We start from the raw sequence: 19,491 nt of genomic DNA, 5'->3' as shown, positions 1-19,491 counted from the left end.
GGGGAACGGAGCACCTCTGCTCAGGGAGATGTGTGCATAAGTGGGCTCAGGGACAGACGTGTGCACAAGTGGGCACACCCCGGACCCACCTACTCCCTGTGTTGGTTGGGAGTGAATACGGTATTTCCAACCTCTAAACACAGACGTATTTTTGACTCCGCACCTTGACAAGACAGCAATAGCGCAGCTTCTGCCAGCAGCCCGACTTAGATGCAAAATCTCCTCTACATATTCCTATCTCTTGCCTACTCAGAGAGAGGGCTTCAAAACCCCCCATCAGAACTGAGTTTTCCCCTACATGTGGACTCTAAAAACAAACAAAAAAGCTCATAGAAAAATAGATCAGACTTGTGATTACCAGAGACAGGAGTGTGGGAGGAGGGAGAATTGGAGGAATGTGGTCAAAAAGCACAAACTGGGCTTCCCTGGTGGTGGTTGAGAGTCCGCCTGCCGATGCAGGGGACACGGGTTCGTGCCCCGATCCAGGAGGATCCCACATGCTGTGGAGCGGCTGGGCCCGTGAGCCACGGCCACTGAGCCTGCGTGTCCGGAGCCTGTGCTCCACAAGGGGAGAGGCCACAGCAGCGAGAGGCCTGCATACTACACACACACACACAAAAATCACAAACTTCCAGCTATAAGATACATAGTATTGGGGATATAATATACAACATGATGACTATAGTTAACGCTATATGTATGTATGATATAAAGGAACATCATTAAGAGTAAGTCCTAAGAGTCTCATCACAAAGAGAATTTCTTTTCTTTTATTGTATCTATATGAGATGATGAATGTTAGCTGAACCTATCGTGGTAGTCATTTCACAATATATGTAAATCCAACCATCACGCAGTACACCTTAAACGAATACAGTGATGTATGTCCATTGTTTGTCAATAAAACTGGAAGAAAAAAGGAAGAGAGAGACTGTGGTATTGGCTGAGGGACCAACACATAGATTACAGAACAGGGAAGACAGAGATAGGCTACTGGCTACCCAGTATGGCCAACTGGCTTCTGACGAAAAAGTGAGAAAGCAGTTCAGTGGAGGAAAACAGAGTCTTTTCAACAAATGGTGCCAGAGCAATCAGATATCCTTAGGCAAACAAAACAAAACAATAAGAAAAGAAAAAGAAAAAAGAATCTTGGCTTCACGTCACAACTTGTACCTGATATTAACTCAAAATGGATCAAAGGCTTTAAAGTGTAAAACGCTAAAACTTTTAGAAGAAGCAAACAGCAGAAAATCTTCAAGATCTAAGGCTTGGTGAACAGTTCTCAGACATGAAAACCAGAAACATCATCCGTAAAAGAAAAAAATGATAAGTTTGTCTCATAGAAACATTGTCTCCGTGAAAAACCCCCTCTAAGAGGATAAAAAGACAAGCTACAGAATGGGAGAAAATATTTGCAGACCACATATCCAATAAAGGACTCATACCTAGAATATATAAAGAATTCCCAAAACTTCACTGTAAAAAACATACACTCCAATTAGGAAATGTATGAATAAACTTTTCACTGAAGAGGATATACGGAAGGAAAATAAGCACGTGAAAAGATGGTCAGTATCACTGGCCACTGGGCAAATTAAGACCACACTGGCCACGGCATGTGGGATCTCAGTCCCCAGACAGGGATCTCACCCTTGCCCCCTGTGGTGGAAGCATCTTAACCACTGGACCGCCAGCAAAGTCCCCACACTGGGATGTTCTTACACACCTATCAGAAGAGCTGAAATAAAAAGTAGTGCATATACAAAATGCCAGTGAGGATGCAGAGACACTCAGTTCCTCATACAGTGTTGATGGCAATGTAAAATGGTACGACCACTTTGGAAATAGTTCAGCAGTTTCTTAAAAGCTAAACATATACTTACCATATGATCTGACAATTGCAGCAGTAGACATTTATCCTAGAGATGTAAAAAGTTATGTCCTGGGCTGCCCTGGTGGTGCAGTGGTTGAGAGTCCGCCTGCCGATGCAGGGAACACGGGTTCGTGCCCCGGTCCGGGAAGATCCCATATGCCGCGGAGCAGCTGGGCCCGTGAGCCACGGCCGCCGAGCCTGCGCGTCTGGAGCCTGTGCTCCGCAATGGGAGAGGCCACAACAGTGAGAGGCCCGTGTACTGCAAAAAAAAAAAAAAAAAAAAGTTATGTCCTCACAAAAACCCTTATTCTATTGTCATAGCAGCTTTATTTGTACTAGCCTAAATCTCGAATACTGCTCAGTCGTAAAAGTGAACAAACTCTGGCTGACCAGCCCTGCCCAGAGGGAGTTTGAGGCTCAGGACCTGGGGGCCGTGGGCTCTGAGACCTCAAGGAGCACACCTCTACCATGCTTCAGCCCAGCCTTCAGGTCGGCTCAGCTTTCAGCTTCACGGCAAGGTCAGGATGCAGCCAGGCCTGGCATCTCATCCTCCTTGTCCCAGGGAGTGGTCAGGCCTGACCCCATGATCTAATTCAGGCCAAAGACAGTTGCCGAGCAAGATTGGCGGCTTGCCTTCTTGCCGCCTTGTCGCTTATGACCTGGAGGAGCTGGGAAGAAACCAGGCTGATTGTACCATCTGAGCCTAAGACACAGTCCATGCCTGGAGGTAAAGCTGCCCCCAGGCTCATCACTTATGTGCGCCAATAAATGAGGTCTTCTATTGAAAGAATAGGCATAATATAAAGTGACCCTGGAACAGGTCACATGACATGAGACAACAAAAATGCCTCTGCCTGAATGCGAGAGTAGCTGAAATCCTCAAGTCTACAGGAAAGAGGAGTATGTTAGGGAAGAATTATTGTGCATCCCCTGAGCTCCATCTTCCATCCTCACAAAAACGGAAGATCCTAAAGAAATCAGAAGATTTTTGCAGGAGCTGTCACCAGTTTTCTGACCCTGTTTTGTATCAGTCTCATTAAGGAATAAATTTCCAGTTCCATCAGTGGAGCCAGGATTGGCTCTAAAGAGTAAAGACTCAAAAGACGGGTAACAAATAGGCAAGGTGTAACGCCTCCTCCGTCCCCGAGAGCCAGGACTGGGGTGTGTATGTGGGGTGTTGCTGACTCAGGAGAGGCCACAGTTTCTCACACACCAGACTTCGCCGGAGAAGCGACATGAATGTGGTTTTAGCAGCTTCAAGGAAACTGGTCCTTCTTTGTTAGCCTTCACTTCTCTCAGCTGGTGCCGAGGAAACGGCAGGCTCCAGGGGCCTGGTTATCATTCCTGTCTATCCGAGGGGCTGGCCATTGCACCCTCCCTGGGACAGGTCCACGGGAGGGTGCAACGTCCCCCTGATTTTTTTTTTTTTTTCAGTACGCGGGACTCTCACCGCCGTGGCCTCTCCCGTTGCGGAGCACAGGCTCTGCAGCCATGGCTCACGGGCCCAGCCGCTCTGCAGCATACGGGATCCTCCCGGACCGGGGCACGAACCCGCGTCTCCCGCATCGGCAGGCGGACTCCCAACCACTGCGCCACCAGGGAAGACCCTGATTTTTTTTTTTTAATTTTCAATTTTATTTGTTTATTTTTTGGACGCGCTGCGAGGCTTGCGGGATGTTAATTCCCAGACCAGGGATCGAACGCGCGCCCTCGGCAGTGAAAACGCAGAGTCCTAACCTCTGGACCGCCAGGGAATTCCTGAGCTGATCCTGATTTTTAGCAAGAAGAGTGGGACATTGAGGAGATGGGGCCCAGGTAAGGCACAAGTAACCCACCAATCTTCTGATCTCAAAATCAATCCACCTGCCCCACAGGAAACTTCGTACTGGTCCCAAATTTCACACTACGGTATTATAACAAGCTGTATTAGCCAACTTTATCATTAGGACCCAGAGACTTCAACAATTTGGGCAGAAAATTACTCCCAAATTCTCATCACAAAGTGACACTTTTTGTGAGATATTTCAGGAACCTTGGCAGGAAGCAGGAACTGCCTCAAGATATCTGAACTAAACACCTTTTCAAATAATTGTGAAGGAAGTGAGGTTTAAAAATAAATTACAATAGAAGAGGTGCTATAGACTGAATGTTTGCGTCCCTCCAAAATCTGTTCGTGGAAGCTCCGCATCCCTTCTCCCACGCCTTGCCCTCTGCAACTCTTCCTTTGGCTGTTCCTGAGATGTATCCTTTATAATACACCAGTAACCATGAGTAAAGTGTTTTCCTGAGTTCTGTGAGTCATTCTAGTGAGTATTGAAACTGAGGAGGGGCTGGGGGTACCCCTGATCTGTAGCTGGTCTGTCAGAAGTAGGGGCGGCTCCCTAGGACCTGCAATTGACGTCTGAAGCGGGGGCTGGGTTAGGTCTCGTGGAACTGACTTCTTAAACCAGCGGGGTCTGCCGCTAACCTGGGTAGTTAGGGTCAGAACTGGATTGACTTGAATTGTTGGACATCTAGTTGGTGTCAGAGAGTGTCTGACAGTTGGTTTCAGAACCACAGGTACACGTGGCCTTTTCTCTGGCTCCAAAAGGAGACATCTGTGGGGAAGGAGCCTGGGCGGGCAGGCCTACTCGTGTATCTAGTGCATATCAGATGCTTGGTACCTGTAGAAGAAATGTTGATTTAAAATAAGTATTGCTGAAATGCCTTGCAATGTGGGACATTCGGGGTATTCTAGTAAAAGTTGTAGGGGACTTCCCTGGTGGTCCAGTGGTTGAGAATCTGCCTGCCAATGTGGGAGATGCAGGTTTGGTCCCTGGTCAGGGAACTGGGATCCCACGTGCCGCAGGACAACTAGGCCTGAGCACCGCAACTACTGAGCCTGCGCACTCCAGAGCCCATGCGCCACAACTAGGGAGCCCACGTGTCACCACGAAAGATCCTGTGTGCCTCAACTAAGACCCCACGCAGCCAAATACATTAATTAATTTATTTAAAAAAAAGATGTAGGACATTTACCAAAGGTTCTGATTTGAAATTATGATCTGTGCCTTTCACTTTGAACTTAGTCCCATGTGACAGGCGAGGCCTGGCTTATCAATTTCATTCTGAGTTTATAGAATATAAAACCTGTATTTTAAAAAAATGCTTTTTCATTAATTATTTGCAACCTTCTCCAAATCAGACACAAAACTCTTCATGTGAGGGGATTCCCTGGAGGTCCAGTGGTTAGGGCCCTGAGCTCCCACTGCTGGGTGCCCGGGTTCAGTTCCTGGTTGGGAACTAAGGTCCCGCAAGCCGCACAGCGCGGCCAGAGAAAACAAAAAGTCATCAGGTTTCCCTGGTGGCGCAGTGGTTAAGAATCCACCTGCCAATGCAGGGGACACGGGTTCGAGCCCTGGTCTGAGAAGATCCCACATGCCGGTAAACAACTAAGCCCCCGTGTCACAACTACTGAGCCTGCGCTCTAGAGCCCACGAGCCACAACTACCGAGCCTGCGTGCCACAGCTGCTGGGGCCCGCACGCCTAGAGTCCGCACTCCGCAACAAGAGAAACCACCACAATGAGAAGCCCGTGCAGCACACGAAGAGTAGCCTCCGCTCGCCACAACTAGAGGAAACCCACGTGCAGCAACGAAGATCCAATGCAGTGAAAAATGAATAAACAAATAAATTTATTAAAAAAAAATCCTCATGTGAGCTGCATAAAGATACATGTGTTAACCAGAGAGAGGGTGGATGGGCAGGAGGGAGGAAGGGAAGACACACTGTTTTGCTTCTTGATCAGCTGTGATCACACAGGTGTGTTCATTTTGTGAAAGTTCACTGGGCTGTTTACTTAGGATTTATGTACTTTTCTGTATGGGCTTGTTACTTAAAAAATAAATGAGGGACTTCACTGGTGGCGCAGTGGTTAAGAATCCGCCTGCCCAGGCAGGGGACACGGGTTCAAGCCCTGGTCCGCGAAGATCCCGCAAGCCGCGGAGCAACTAGGCCGGTGCGCCACAACTACTGAGCCTGCGCTCTAGAGGCCGCGTGCCGCAACTACTGAGCCCACGTGCTGCAACTACTGAAGCCCACGCGCCTAGAGCCCGTGTTCCACAACGAGAGAAGCCACTGCAATGAGAAGCCCACGCACTGCAACGAAGAGTAGTCCCCTCTCGCCACAACTAGAGAGAGACTGCGCGCAGCAATGAAGACCCAATGCATCCAAAAATAAATAAATAAAATAAATAAATTTATTTAAAAAATACACTTTAAAAACAAATGACAGGGTCTTCCCTGGTGGTCCAGTGGGTAAGACTCTGCACTCCCAATGCAGGGGGCTCAGGTTCGAGCCCTGGTCGGGGAACGAAATCCTGCACGCATGCCACAACTAAGAAGTCCGCATGCCCCAACTAAAGATCCCCCATGCTGCAACAAAGGTCCCATGTGCCACAACTAAGACCTGGTGCAGCCAAAATAAATAAATAAATAAAATTTAAAAATTGACACTATTCAAATAAAAAGTTCAAATCCTCTCAGAACGGTGAGGATTAAGAGATCACATATGTAAGGCACCTGCCAGTTTTTAGCACACAGGACATACTCGTTAGAGTTTATGTGTCAGCTCTGCTCATTAGATGAAAGGCCAGGTGAATATGCAAATGACCAAAGTGGGTAAGGAATGGATCACCAGTCCATGACAAAGAGTAAGATGTTCACAGAGCAAAGTGCACAGATTTGTGGTTTGCAGTTAGTTCCTCCACCTGCCAAGCAGGTCACTTTACCTCTCTGAGCCTTAGCTTTCTCATCTGATTAATAACTGCCCAACAGGTGATTTGCCATGGTTAAATGACCTACACAAAGGCCCTGTCATGGCACTCTACCTGTACACACACAGTGGTGCTCAGTAAGCATGACGGTGATTGTTATCAAGTCCAAGCTCATACTGCTTGCCCTACAACAGGAAAATAAATCAAGATTCAAGTCACTGGGGCAAGGAATGGTGAATTTATTTGGAAAGCCAGCAGACCAAGAAGATGACGGACTCGTGTCCCAAAGAACCATCTTGACTAAGTTAGAATTCAGGTTTGTTTTATACTAAAAGGGGAGGGAGTAAAGTCAAACATTTCCTGGTTCTGGTCAGTCTCCAGAGGGGATGTGTTTCTTCTTTCCTGCAGTCATTCACAGGTGGACCTGGTTGGAATGTTTTCTGTGAGCTAAATAAAGATATTTTAGATTAACACGCATTACCTGGGAGGCAGGTTTCCCGGAGATGGGCCATTATGTGTAATTGAAGCTTATAGGCCACACCCCTTTAGTGATTAACTTGTGATAGAATACAATGATTCTTTTTAAAAAAAAATAAATTTATTTATTTATTTATTTAATATTTGGCTGTGCTGGGTCTTTGTTTCTGCATGCGGGCTTTCTCTAGTTGCAGCTAGCGGGGGGCTACTCTTTGTTGTGGTGCATGTGCTTCTCCTTGCGGTGGCTTCTCTTGTTGCGGAACACGGGCTCTAGGCGTGTGGGCTTCAGTAGTTGTGGCACGCAGGCTCAGTAGTTGCAGCTCGCGGGCTCTAGAGTGCAGGCTCAGTAGTTGTGGCACATGGGCTTAGTTGCTCCGCGGCATGTGGGATCTTCTCGGACCAGGGCTTGGACTCATGTCCCCTGCACTGGCAGGCGGATTTTTAACCACTGTGCCTCCAGGGAAGCCCCCGATTCTTCCCTATTACATGATGACTGGGAAACCTTGCATGCAAAGCCCTCACACTACTGCAGTCTGCACCATGGATGTGCAGGCAGCTTGAGATACAGATTCTCCAGTGGCCATGAACCCCTAAGCTTATATTGGCTGAAGCTTTCAACGTTGCTCTAGAAAGTGAAGCTTTCCAGGAAACACTGTTCAAAATCTACCTTCAAGGAAATGATCTGCAGGTGCAGCTGCTCTGTCCACGCATTAAGCTCATTGCTGGTAATGGCTGTGACAAGACCATCGTGCCAAACACAGTGACCTTAGAAAATGTAAGCTAATGGCAGTTTTATGTTTTATGGAAGCTTTTCCTGTCTATTCACTGCCAACAAGAGCCAATCCTGGCCTCTCTGGCCTGCATCTCAGCCTGGACATTTTAGGAAACTCAGCAGGAAATTACATCAGGGCAGATTAAAATGGCTCTTGGATATCCTGTGAAACTTAGGAGTAAAGTCATCCAACTAAAGCCTGTGGAAATATGATATGTATTAACACGCACAAGGACTTCCCTGGTGGTCCAGTGGTTAGGACTCCGTGCTGCCACTGTAGGGGCGCGGGTTCAATCCCTGGTCAGGGAACTAAGATCCCACATGCCACAGGCTGCGGCCAAAAAATAAATAAACATTTGGAAAAAAGAAAAACATGCACAGTGTTAATTGCCACCACTTACTCAGGCCCCGCTATGCGACACATGATGGTAGACACGTCCACACATCACTCCCGTAACAGCAATTTCCAGGATTTACTTAACCACCAAGGTGAGGAGTAGTCTCATCTCCTACAGCCCCTATGCTCTCCCATGTCACTTTGGCCTTACAATGACTAAAAGGCCATACATCATCGTGTTCTAGGTATACGAGGTCCACATTATACTCTCATAGTATCTGTACATCAAAGATCAAGAATGAGTGGATGGGATGGGCTTCCCTGGTGGCGCAGTGGTTGAGAATCCACCTGCCGATGCAGGGGACACGGGTTCGAGCCCCGGTCCGGGAAGATCCCACATGCCGCGGAGCAACAAAGCCCGTGCGCCACAACTACTGAACATTGTGCTCTAGAGCTCACGAGCCACGACTACTGAGCCCATGTGCTGCAACTACTGAAGCCCGTGTGCCTAGAGCCCGTGCTCTGCAACAAGAGAAGCCAGCGCAATAAGAAGCCTGTGCACCTCAACGAAGAGTAGCCCCGGCTCGCCACAACTAGAGAAAGCCCACGTGCAGCAACGAAGACCCAACGCAGCCATAAGTAAGTAAATAAATAAATAAATTTATTAAAAAAAAAAAAGAATGAGTAGATGGGGCTTCCCTGGTGACACAGTGGTTAAGAATCCACCTGCCAATGCAGGGGACACGGGTTTGATCCCTGGCCCAGGAAGATCCCAGAAACCAAGGAGCAACTAAGCCCATGCACCACAACTACTGACCCTGTACTCTAGAGCCCAAGAACCACAACTACTGAAGCCCGTGCACTCTAGTTCCCGTATACTGTAACTACTGAAGCCCGTGTGTCTAGAGCCCGTGCTCGCAACAAGAGAAGACACCGCAATGAGTAGGCCCCAGTCATCATGACTAGAGAAGGCCCGCGCGCAGCAACAAAGACTCAACGTAGCCAAAAATTAAAAAAAAATCTATTAAAAAAAAAAAAAGAATGAGTAGATGTGTCTAAGGCCAAGAGCCAGACAATTGTGCTGCGGAGGGAGTGTCATCTGAGTGCTGCCCATGGGCGCCTGCATTCTGTCTTTGCAGACCTGCTCTTTCAAAGGAGTGGGGCCTGTGGACTGGTGACCTGAGCAGATAGAGGGAAAGAAAGGTTCTCAGAAGGCGTGTCATCTTGCTGCTGTGCAAATGGGAAATTCAGAAAAAATGTTCCTGAATGTTCTGGGGGAAAAGACTTGTTTGGTTAACTTTAAGGCCCATGTTAACGTGCATGAATGTTTCATACCCAGGCATAAGAGAACTTAGTGTAAAAAAAGAGGGCAGGGCTTCCCTGGTGGCGCAGTGGTTGAGAGTCCGCCTGCCGATGCGGGGCACACGGGTTCGTGCCCCAGTCCGGGAAGATCCCACATGCCGCGGAGCAGCTGGGCCCGTGAGCCATGGCCGCTGAGCCTGCGCGTCCGGAGCCTGTGCTCCGCAACGGGAGAGGCCACAACAGTGAGAGGCCCGCGTACCGCAAAAAAAAAAAAGAGGGCAAATGAGGAGCTTAGCTTTTGTTTGTTTTGTTTTTTCTTGAAATGAGATGGTAACATCAAGGCACAATTATAGACTAATCACAAATTAATAAGAAAAAGATACACACACACACAACCCTCCCCCCCAAAATTGGCCATAATATGAATAGGCAATGAATAACATAAACAATGCAAATGGCTAATAAACATAAGTAAAAATGATTGATCCTCCTGGCAGTTAGGAAAATGTAAATTCGAATATTTTCCCACCGTCGACTGGTACAATGTAATACTACCGACACTTGCCAGCGTAAGGGAGTGTGGACAAGTGGGGAGTGGTGATGCAGCCCCGTGGGAAAGTGACTTGGCGGTGATCTCGGCGAGAGGGGGGGGTGGGTGGGAGGAAGGCCTCGGTCCTTGTCTTCTTTGAGGAAAGAATTCAGCCGAGAGACAGAGATTGTGAAACAGATCATAATCTGAGTACATGTGGAAGAGCACGACGGCGAACTCAAGAGTGAGTTGCACCCAGTAGGCGTGCTTAGATCTCTTACATGGGGGCAGTTTTCCTGGTTGTCTCTGGCCAATCTTCTTGCGTGTGCCCATATTTGGCCTGACTCAGGGTCCTTCCTGGCAGGTGCACGCATCTCTCAGCCACGATGGATTCCAGCACGAAGGTTTCTAGGGGTTGGCAGGACATATTATGGGCTGGTGGCTCCTCCCTCCTTTGGCCCCTCCCTAGACTAGAGGACATCCTCTGTGCATGTGTTGGGCTGGGAAATCCCCTTGACCACGAGAATGAGGAAAACGCGGTTGCTTTGTCTTCCACTCAGTCAGGGCCCAAGGCTCCTGCTAGTATCTTATCTTGAAGCGTCAGCAGGAGACTGGTTGCAGTCGCTCAGCCTGGGGCCCATCGATCTCCTACCTCAGCAGCACCTACCAAAATCCAACCTTAGTCCTGTTTTCATTAGGCTACAGACACTGTGATATATTTCTATACATACATGTATTTCTCTGTATGCATATATATTTGCATGCCACAGATTGGAAAAAAAAGACTAGAAGGATGTGTAGCAACTGTTAGCAGTTTCCTCCGCAGAACTACGTTTTGTCACCACTCCATTTCTAGGTGTCACGCACATGTGCACAAAAACGTGAATACAAGGTGGTGCAGCATTGTTGACGATGCAAAAAAAGAATTTTTTACCACCTAATTTCATCACCAGAGAAACTGAGTCCAGAGTGCACTATGGTGGATTCATATAAGGAAAACCACGTGGTTGGGAAAGAGAGCCTGGTGGAACTCCACACCAGCAAAGATTACTCTCTAAGAAACTGTGAAGGGAAAAAGCCAGCGACCTACTTGGTCTCATTTCATCACTGTCAAATCGCTGTGATGTGTCTCTGTACATGTTTATCTATCTGCATGTGACTCTATGGTAAAAAAGACAGGAGGGTTTTTCAGCCATCTTGGATGCTGTGGAGGCCTGCTGGGAACAGGACTTCTAAAACGACAAATATGTCTGGAAGGCTGTGGTCCAAGGCCATTTTTGCTGGCTATAAGCGGGGTCTACGGAACCAGAGGGAGCACACAGCTCTCCTGAAAATTGAAGGTGTATATGCTCGAGATGAAACTGAATTCTATCTAGGCAAGAGATGTGCTTACGTGTACAAAGCAAAGAACAATACAGTAACTCCTGGTGGAAAACCTAACAAAACCAGAGTAATCTGGGGAAAGATAACTCGTGCTCATGGAAACAGTGGCATGGTTCGTGCCAAATTCCGAAGCAACCTTCCTGCTAAGGCCATTGGACACAGAATCCGTGTGATGCTGTACCCTTCAAGGATTTAAACTTACTGAAAAGTAAATAAATAAAAGTGTGGATTTGTTCCCTTGAAAAAAAAAAAAAAAAAGACAGGAGGTATAGACACAACTGTTAACAGTGGTTCCCCTGGAGAGGAAAGGCAGATGTGGAAGGGCAGGGGGAGAAGTGAACGGGCTCTTGTTTTCTTTCCTTTCTGTGACTCTGCCCGTAAGCAGAGGGGACGAACGAACCAACGTGGATTTCTCACATCAGTGGGGGGGGGGCCCACTCTCACCAGACCTGCTAGCCAACGCCGCATTGAAAGTTTTTACCCCCTTAACAAGGATAAAGTATTACTACTATAAATTAACACGTCACAGTTTAATAAAATGTCTGGAATGGATGTTAATTTTTATTAAAATAAGGAAATAGAAATATTTCTAAAAGGAGAGAAGGAAATGCAAAGTTTGAATATTGGTCTTGTTAGCTGTAACCACACATAGCTGTATCTGTTAGAGAAAGGAAATGTAACCCAAGGGTTAGAAATGATCGAGTCCAAATATTTCATTTTACAGATAAGGAAATTGAGGCCCCAAAGGGTAAAGTGACATGTCCCTGCCACAACGGAGTTGCCAGTCCCATCAGAGCACCATCAAAGTCTCCAAACCGCCAGGCCAGCGCTATTCCAAGGTATGAGAAGCTGTCTTTCTGTGATTTGTTACATTGCAGGGGCCTTGCTGCATGTTGAGATTAGACCCTCCAGCAAGAGGCCCGGAGGGTAGGGAGGAAGGAGCCCTGGAGGGCGTGTGCCCCTCCCACGGTGTCCGGAAACTTTAGGTCCCTGGCGCCAGTGGACAGGGCGTTTGAGGTCATTCCTGTCCCCAAACCCTGGACACGATCCTAGGCCAACATGCTTAGGCCTTTGGAAAATGCTTCTGTGAAGAGGAGAGACCTAGGGGGACGGGAGTGAAGCACTGAATAAATTTAACAGGATTTAGGTCCTAATCTGTTATTCCCCAAGGCAGAATTTAACCACCTCTCCATGGCAAGAGACTGATCTCTTTTCTTCCTACACAATCACTTTCAAAAGCTGAAAATGAGAATAACAAACTTGTTTGAACCTTAAAAAAATATGTGAGCAAAATAGCTGTTTTAGGTGTACTTTTTAAAAATGACAGTTTTAAAGAGATCTAATTCATAGACCACAAAACTGACTTTTTTACAGGGTACGATTCCGTGCTTATTAGTGTATTCAGAATTGCACAACCATCACAATTTACTTTAGGATATTTTCATCACCCGAATGGAACCCCACACCCTTTCCAGCCACTTCCCATCCTTCCTCTCCCCAGGCCCTGGTAACCACTGAGTGCCTTCCTTTCTCTATGGATTTGTCTCTTCTGGACAGGACCCTTCAAATGAATGGAATTATACAGTCTGTGGTCTTTGTGATCAGCTTCTTTCACGTCACCTAATGTTTTCAAGGTCTCTCCATGTGTCAGTACTTCGTTCCTTCGATGGTTGAATACGAATCCATTATATGGATATACTGCATTCTGTTTATCCACTCATGAGTTGATGAACATTTGAATAATTTCCACTCTCCCCCCCCCTTTTTTTTAAAGGTAGAGATTTTTTAAAAAATTAATGAATTATATTTATGTTTGGCTGCATTGGGTCTTCGTTGCTGCGCGTGCACTTTCTCTAGTTGCAGCGATGGGGGGCTACTCTTCCTTGCGGTGCGCAGGTTTCTCATTGCGGTGGCTTCTCTTGTTATGGAGCACGAGGTCTAGGTGCACGGGCTTCACTAGTTGTGGCTCATGGGCTCAGCAGTTGTGGCTCTTGGGCTCTAGAGCGCAGGCATAGTAGTTGTGGCGCACGGGCTTAGTTGCTCCGCGGCCTGTGGGATCTTCCCGGACCAGGGCTTGAACCCGTGTCCCCTTCATTGGCAGGTGGATTCTTAACCACTGCACCACCAGGGAAGCCCTAATTTCCCCTTTTGGGCTATTATGAATAATGCTGCTGTGAACATTTGTGTACACGGATCTTTGTGGGCATGTGTTTTCATCCCACTTCACCTAGAGTGGAACTGCTGTTTCATACGGTAACCCTAGGTTTAGCATTTTGAGGAACTGCCAGACTGTTTTCCAGAATGGCTGCATCATTTTACATTCTCACCAACAATGTATGAGCCCTCAATTACTCCATATCCTCAACAATACTTGCTACTGTCCGTCTTTTTATTTATTTTTTAAACAGATTTTTTTTAATTAAAAAAAATTTTTGGCTGTGTTGGGTCTTTGTTGCTGCACGCAGGCTTTCCGTAGTTGCGGTGAGCAGGGGCTACTCTTTGTTAAGGTGCGCGGGCTTCCCACTGCAGTGGCTTCTCTTGTTGCGGAGCATGGGCTCTAGGAGCGCGGGCTTTAGCAGTTGCAGTGCGTGGATTCAGTAGTTGTGGTGCACGGGCTTAGTTGCTCCACGGCACGTGGGGTCTTCCCAGACCAGGGCTCGAACCCGTGTTCCCTGTACTGGCAGGCAGATTCTTAACCACTGCACCACCACGGAAGTCCCTATTGTCCGTCTTTTTATTTTCTTATTTATTTTTTATTTATTTATTTTTTTTGCGGTACGCGGGCCTCTCACCGTTGCGGCCTCTCCCGTTGCGGAGCATAGGCTCCGGACGCACAGCCTCAGTGGCCATGGCTCACGGGCCCAGCCGCTCCGCGGCATGTGGGATCCTCCTGGACCGGGGCACGAACCTGCATCCCCTGCATCGGCAGGCGGACTCTCAACCACTGCGCCACCAGGGAAGCCCTTGTCCGTCTTTTTAAATGACAGCCATCCTACAGGGCATGAAGTGGTATCTCATTGTGGTTTTGATTTGCATTCCCCTAATATCTTTTAATGTATATATTTTTGATTTGCAGATTTTTTTTTGGAGAAATGTCTGTACAAATCCTTTGCCCATGTTTTAATTGGGTTGTCTTTTTATTGAGTTGTAAGTATTCTTTATATATTCTGGATACAAGTCAGATAAGTGATTTGCAAATATTCTCTCCCAGTCTGTGGGCTGTAGATGCTCTTTTTGTAGCTGGAAACGGCACGGCGCCTCACTTTCCTTCACAAAATCATTTGGCAGTTAGCTGCAGTTTAGTACTTGAGAAATTATTCCTCTCAGCCTGAAGTGCTGGCAGAGCTACAGGTAGTGTTCAATTACTGATGGAAGAAACGCCTAAAGTCCTCAGTTTTGAGAAAGAAATGGGGCATGTGTGGAAGCGCCCTTGCATATTTGAAAGAATGCATTATTTCTTTTCTTCTTGTCCTTAAAGGAAACATAGGTCTCGGAAAAGCGAAACTATCAAGGGTAATCCTGGTAGGAGCCCCGTTTGGGGACTGGGGGTAAAATCTTTAATGCCCAGCCCACAAATTTGGCTTTTCTATCATGAGACTTATTCATTCGGCACGGAACAAGTTAATGAGAAATGGGCATTTTCCCAGCCATCTAACTGCCGTATACGTAACAGTACCCTGCCAGTAAGGGTTCTCTATCTCAAATGACAAAAATCCACCCAGGCTGCTTTGAGAAGGCGAAGAATTTGTGGAAAGACATGGACATCTTTGGGAAGAATCAACTGGGTTCCAAGGCCGTGCAAGGAGAACCACAGTCAAGACTATCTTCGCACAGGACCTGCAAGGACAGTAAGGCTGCCGCTGACCGGTACGAGACCCCAAAGCTCACCCAGGGACAGGGCTGTGGGCACTGGCGCCCCAGGAAAGGGGAAGCCTTTCAAAACCACTAGGGGTGAGGAGTTTCTGCTACTCCTGACCCTCTGTATCTTAGTGATGTATTCCAGGCCACGGATGACACTCCTAGAGCTTCCCGTATCCAGTCTTTCCCTCTCTGCCAGGGACAGCTGAAGTTATGCTCTCCTATTCCCTTGCCGTTAAGACAGGGCAATGGGCTGGGAGTCAAAGTGACAGGTGTCACTTCTGTTTTTGTTTGTGTTTTTCTTTTTTTTTTTTTTTTGCGTTACGCAGGCCTCTCACCGTTGTGGCCTCTCCCGTTGCGGAGCACAGGCTCCGGACGCGCAGGCTCAGCGGCCGTGGCTCACGGGCCCAGCCGCTCCGCGGCATGTGGGATCTTCCCGGACCGGGGCACGAACCCATGTCCCCTGCATCGGCAGGCGAACTCTCAACCACTGCGCCACCAGGGAAGCCATGTTTGTGTTTTTCTTTTCTCTTTTTTGGCCGTGCAGCGTGGCATGGGGGATCTTAGCTCCCTGACCAGGGATTGAACCCGCACCCCGTGCAGTGGAAGTGAAGCATCCTAATCACTGGACCGCCAGGGAATTCCCAACTTCTGGGCTAAAGCATTTTATTGCCTGTGTGAACCCCGCTCAGCTGGTTATTCCCTGGGGTGTTGACAGTGAGGGCCAGGTGTTCCCAGCCTTGCAGCTACAGGACAGTGACCCTATGTTGATCCGGGTCTCCAGGTGACAGCGTGGAGTGGAGCCCCGGACAACCAGCGTTGGGTGTGGAACGTAGACACAGAACACCGGCACCGCTGAGCCACTGAGATGACACAGCTGTTTGTTCCTGGGGGACAAAAAGCAGTCTAACCTCTGCTCACCACCTGAAAAATACATACAAACAAGTCAAAAGGCAGCAGGAGGGGAACTAGAAGGAAGTTTAACATTTTTCTCCTCATCTTTAAAAGACAGGAGTCAATGATCCTCCTTTGTTTATAATATTTATGAGACAGGCTTGGACCTGGGACCCTTTGCTGCAGTGCTTGCACCTGAACAGAAGGTCTCCTGGAGCAACAAAATACAAAGGAAATATAAGGGACTAAAAGTAAGTGCGTGCCTTCAAGTGCGGTTGGGGCAAATTCTGGACAAGATACAAACAGACCAGAAATCCCAACTGCCACTTCTGAGGACCCGGGAGCAAAAGCAGGGGGTCGGGAGCAAAAGCAGGGCACTGCACATGCCCGCTGCACACACCACCACCAAAGGGGTGGGCAAACCACCTAAGCTACCCCTCCCACCGACCCCTGGACCCACCCCTACCCTCACCCCATATAAGGAACAAGCTTGCCCCTGCAGAGTGAGTGAACAAGCAAGGGAACCTGTTGTTGGTTCTCGCTCCCGAGGCCTTGCCTGAATTCCTTGTCTGGCCTCTGATCAATTTCTATTGATTAATTAAGGAGGCCAAGAACCCTGGTCAGTAACATTTACATTTTATTTCAAATGATATTTCCCCCACTGTTTAATCATGGTTCTAAGTTTAACTTGATTCCATTTTCACCTTCAGTCCTTTTACCTTGACTCCTCTGCTGTTGAATTCTTTCATTTGAATCTTTCTTATTTAGCTAGATTTCATTTTGGGTAGCTTTTTCAGCAGTCCGTCTGTTCCTCTTGTATTTAAAGAGATATCTTCACGGTATATAAGATTCTTAGGTCAATCTTTCCCTTAGAATTTTGTAGGCATTGCTCTATAGTTTTCTGTTATTGCATTTGGCATGGAGAAGTCTAATGTTTGACCCCTTGAAGAAACTTGCTTTTTTTAGAAAAAAAAAAACAGCTTTATTGAGATATAAATACATACCATAAAATTCATCTGTTTAAAGTGTACAATTTGATGGATTTTAGTATATGTACAGTTTTGCAACAATCACCCTAGTCTAATTTTGTAAGATGCTCGTTGCTCAAAGAGAAACCTCCTCTCCCGTAGCGTCACCCATTCCCTCCTCTCTCCGGCCCCGGGCAACCATTGCTCTATGATGGATTTGCCTAATCTGGACATTTCATATGTATACGGACTCATGCAATATTTGGTCTTTTCTGTCTGGCTTCTTTCACTTAGCATAATGTTTTCGGTCAAATAATATTCCACTGTATGGATGACGGATGGACATATCACATTTTGTTTATCCATTCATCAGTTGATGGATATGTGGGTTGTTTCTACTTTTAGGCTATTATGAATACTGGTGTTATGAACATTCATATACAAGTTTTTGTGTGGACATATGTTTCAATTCTTTTGACTGTGTACCTAGAAGTGGAGTTGCTGGATCACATGATAATACTATGTTTAACATTTTGATACATTGCCAGAACATTTTCCATAGTGGCTGTACCATTTTACATTCCAAATATATGAGGGTTCCAGTTTCTCCCCATTGTGGACAAAACGTGTGATTGTCATCTTATTTATTATAGTAATCCTAAAGGGGGTGCATTTGTATCTTAATCTGGTGTTGATTTGCAAAACTAATGATGTTAGGTATTTTTTTCATGTGCTTACTGGCCATTTATGTATCTTCTTTGAATACATGTTTATTTAAATCCTTTGCCCATTTAAAAATTTGCGTTATTTATCTTATTATTGAGTTGTAAGAGTTCTTTAAATACTCTAGATACAAGTCGCGTAGCAGAGACAATATTTACAAACATATTCTCCCATTCTGAGGATTTCCTTTTCACTTTCTTGATGGTGTTACGTGAAGCACAAAAGTTTTAAATTTTGATAAAGTTCAAATATTTTTTTTTTCATTTATCACTTGTACAGTTGGTATTGTTTCTAAGCAGTTATTGCCTAACTCAGTGTGTTGCAGGAAGGGGGACCCCTCCAGGGCCTGAGAGTGGGCTCTTGTCTAATACTCGGAAATGAATTGTCCATGGAGACACACGTGCTGACACAGCAAGAGACTTTACTTGGAAGGAGGGCCCAGGTGGAGAGCAGCAGGGTGAGGGAACCCAGGAGAGCTGCTCTGCCACGTGGCTCGCAGTCTCGGGTTTTATGGTGATGGGGTTAGTTTCCGGGTTGTCCCTGGCCGAGCATCTTCCTTGGTCCACATTTGGTCTGACTCAGGGTCCTTCCTGGTGTCACGCACATCCCTCAGCCAAGGTGGATTCCAGTGAGAAGATTCTGGGAGGTTGGTAGGATGTATGGACTGGCGTCTCCTCTCTCTTTTGACATTTCCCGAATTCTTCCAGTTGGTGGTAGATTGTGAGTTCCATGTTCCTTACCAGGACCTCCTGTTGTAAGAGAACTCTTGCAGGTGGTTACTATCCGGGCTGGCCAGGATGGGCAGTTTTGGTTAGCGGTTCCCCTAACAACTGTACTATGTTTTCTTCTCAGACAAAGCAAGAGACTTCATTGGGAAGGGGCGCCTGGGCAGAGAGCAGCAGGGTAAGGGAACCCAGGAGGACTGCTCTGCCACGTGCTCTATACCTTAAGTTCTTACATATAGGTTTTGGAAGCATTTTGATCCAATTTTTGCATATAGTATGAGGTGAGGATCCCAAATCATTTTCTTGCATGTAGATACCCAGTTGGCCTAGTATCTTTTGTTGACAAGTCTATTCTTTCCCCATTGAATGGTCTTCAGTGGAGCCTTCCTCTTTATGTCTGGATGTCTGAAGAACTGTTTATCCTTAAAGTTCAGAAACTTAACCAGGAAGGGTTTTTATGGCAATTGCTCTATATCACTTTTTCCTTATGCCTGTTCCTTTGTTTTTTTTTTTTTTGAGGTACGCGGGCCTCTCACTGCTGCGGCCTCTCCCGTTGCGGAGCACAGGCTCCGGACGCGCAGGCTCAGCGGCCATGGCTCTCGGGCCCAGCCGCTCTGCGGCACATAGGATCCTCCCGGACCGGGGCACGAACCCGGGTACCCTGCATCGGCGGGCGGACTCTCAACCACTGCGCCACCAGGGAAGCCCATGACTGGTTTTTTGACGTGCAATAGATGTAGGTTCATTTCAGGGAAAACTATATTGTATACTGGGAGAGGGAAATTTAAAAAAGGAATTAACATCTCATACTAAAATTCAGTAAGATTTTTGGTCTTTAAATGAATAAAATTTAACGTTATTTATATTTTAAAAACAGTGGTGTGGTACAATACATT

At 46.9% G+C, this 19,491-nt stretch overlaps 1 pseudogene across 1 annotated transcript; it reads left to right on the top strand.

The window, feature by feature from the left end:
- The first annotated feature begins 11,235 nt into the window (after window positions 1-11,235).
- LOC113607284 (60S ribosomal protein L35a pseudogene) lies at window positions 11,236-11,668 on the top strand (annotated as a pseudogene). The gene has a single exon (XR_003427863.1). The product of XR_003427863.1 is annotated as a 60S ribosomal protein L35a pseudogene (transcript).
- The last annotated feature ends 7,823 nt before the right edge of the window (window positions 11,669-19,491 follow it).

Source organism: Aethalodelphis obliquidens, unplaced genomic scaffold (assembly GCF_003676395.1).
Source record: "Aethalodelphis obliquidens isolate GAN/ISIS:26980383/991018 unplaced genomic scaffold, ASM367639v1 scaffold47, whole genome shotgun sequence".
Lineage (NCBI taxonomy): Eukaryota > Metazoa > Chordata > Mammalia > Artiodactyla > Delphinidae > Aethalodelphis > Aethalodelphis obliquidens.
Note: the sequence above shows the minus strand (reverse complement) of the source record. Positions and strands in the feature narration are given on the sequence as shown.